Source organism: Nematolebias whitei, chromosome 9, assembly GCF_014905685.2.
Source record: "Nematolebias whitei isolate Nwh7 chromosome 9, NemWhi1, whole genome shotgun sequence".
Classification (NCBI taxonomy): Eukaryota; Metazoa; Chordata; class Actinopteri; order Cyprinodontiformes; family Rivulidae; genus Nematolebias; species Nematolebias whitei.
Window position 1 is genome coordinate 51,239,197 of NC_056506.1, and position 2,796 is coordinate 51,241,992.

A 2,796-nucleotide genomic window follows, 5' to 3' on the forward strand; every position below is an offset into this window, starting at 1 on the left:
GGTCCCAAGGTCCAGCAGGGTCCCAAAGTCCAGTGGGTCCCAAGTCTATGTGGGGATCCAGGAGGTCTCTGCCTTTAAGTCCAGATGAGGTTTCAGGAACTAGTCCTGACCAGATCCTTCCTGGTTCCCCTGGACCTGGGTCCAGTTGGTGCAGAAAGATTTCAGGTTTAGATACAAGAACCAGTCCGGACGGACTCAGCCTGAGAAGGGAAGCGGGTCGAGGTTCTGACTCGGACTGGACTCTCCATCGTCCTCTGCTGCCGGTGTCATGTGGGTAATGACGTCACGCTTTGTTTATGTTTGTTAGCAAAATATCAGTACTGTAGATCCGGACGGACTGAGCTGAAGGGCGGCGGGTGACAGGCATCCCTCCAAATATTTACATGTTCAGTAAAAACTGCTGAGTTGGTTCTGGTTCCATCAGACCCGGACCCAGCCTCCGGTCTCTACCTCCCGTGCTGCGGCTCCTCCTCGAACCGGAACAGGATCTTCTGGACCTCAGAGAGGATCTCCTCCGCCGCGGCGGTCAGCCTGCAGCTGATGAACTCTCCGAGGTTCTGGACCGAACACATCATGACCCGAAAACCACCGGACCGCTAGCTGCAAGCTAACAGCTGTTAGCGTTTTGTTTACTTCCGCCGGATGTTACACTGAAAGCTTCCGGCCGCGGCGCGAGTCTGATTTTATTCTTTCCGCTTCGGCTAAAAAACATTTTTGTTTAAAATCACACATTTTACAAAAAATAAATTTATTTATTTAAAATGTGTGAAATCTTTCGATAAAAAAAAATCTAAATGATAAAATAAAGATTATCATTTCTACAAAAGATGTAAAGATTTTAAAATTTGTCAAACTGCAGGAATTTTGAAACCTCCATTTATCAAAAACAGTTAATTACCTTAAAATTAATTAATTTTGCGTAGTAAACCTTTTCTACATATTGTACAATAAAATACTTTCTGAATATTACCTTTTTGATAATTCAATTCAATTCAAAAATACTTTATTAATCCCAGAGGGAAATTATTTGTTGTTGTAACTCGTTATCCTCATTTCATTAAGAGATGTTATAGATGCTGATGCTGTAGACAGGAAGGATCTCTTGTAAAGGTCCATCCCACAGTGGATCTTAAGAAACTGGCTGCAGATGCCGTCCGATCCGTCCACCCAGACTCAGCTGGCCTCTCAGTTCCCCCGGGCTGTAGGACCGCTTGAATGCTGGACAGAACTCCTCCCAGAGCGATGGCCCCTCCTCCCAGCAGTCTGCAGAGCTCCTCGTCACTGTGGACAGCCAACTGTAGGTGCCGAGGGACGATCCTGTCCTTCAGCTGTCCTGAGCCGTGTTTCCTGCTAGTTCCAGGATCTCAGTGGTCAGGCACTCGAGCACAGCAGGCAGGTAGATGAGAATGCATCCACAGAACATCCTTTCAACTCTTCTGAGATTTGGGGCTGTAGTTGAGATATTATTTGAGCTTTTGAGATGTTAATCAGCTGTTGGTTGTAGAAAACTGTCTTGTTGCCATGGTTACGCATCATATCAAATGTCCAAAACTAAAAAGTTTCAGTAAAAATCCTTCCAGCTGCACAGCATCTGATACCAGAGGAAACAATCATCCAGAAGATAAGATTTACATCCAGAAAAAGTGGAATTAAAGTTTCCAAAAGCAAAATGTCAGAATGAAACAGAGCTGCTCCAACATGCAGCCACCTGGAGCGGAGCAGTTCTGGAACTAAATGACTAAAGCAGAACATTTAGACATTTAAATGACTAAAAGAACATTAAACAAAAATAAATCAACGTATATTTAGGAAGGATGTAAAAATAAACAGATCAGATATAGCAACATATCAGAGACTAAACCTGACGACAGCAATGAAACACCAGGAACTAGTCTGCTCCCGGCCTCCAGTTTTAATAGGTTGACCTTCAGGATCTGATCAGAAGATGTTAAATTTGTTGTTTCAGTCTGACGTCTGGTGTCGGTTTTGAAATGTTCCAGATGTTCTGTTCCTCAGACTGCAGGATCAGATAACGGTTCTGTTCCTCTTCAAACGGACCACAGACAGTCGATACCAGAAACCTCAGACCGCCTTCAGCTGCTCCCATAGACGAACCGTTCAACAGTTTTTGTACGAGACTTTTCCACCGTGTCTTCGTACCACAGTGACTGAAGCTGAACTCAGAGCTCGACAAAAACCTTCACAGACCAGCCAGAGTCCTCTGTAGGGGTCCAGACCCCAGACAGGACCAGAAACCAGGACTCTGCAGATTTCTAAAAGATCCGAGGTTTGATCCAAATGTTTAGATTTTTATTCAACGGAAACCTCCAGAAAGTTTTTCACCGTCTGAAGTCGTCAAACGAACGACAAGAAAACAAATTATTTATTTTTTACACCAGACGAAGATTTCATTTTTTCATCCGTCAATCTTTTTACCTGGGGGGGCGACAAGGTCCCAGGTACAGGAGGGAACCCAGAACCTTCTCTGCAGAAACCTCCTAGTTCCTCCATGAAGCTCTAGAGCTGTTCCCAGACCAGAGAGGGGATTTAATTCCAGCAGACTTCTGGATCTGGGGTTTCCTTGAACTGGAGGGGAGACTTCTCCCAGTCAGTAAGTGGATCGTGACCAGGACAGACCGGAGGACCCCAGGCAGTCCTGTTCTTTGGACTTGTTGTCCTAGAGTTCCTCTGAAGAAGACCCACAATGGAGACTGGCGGAGATGTGGACAAGGAACCAGTATCTTCTTTGAGGACATGGAGAGTTCTGCGAGGACATGGAGAGTTCTGCGAGGACAT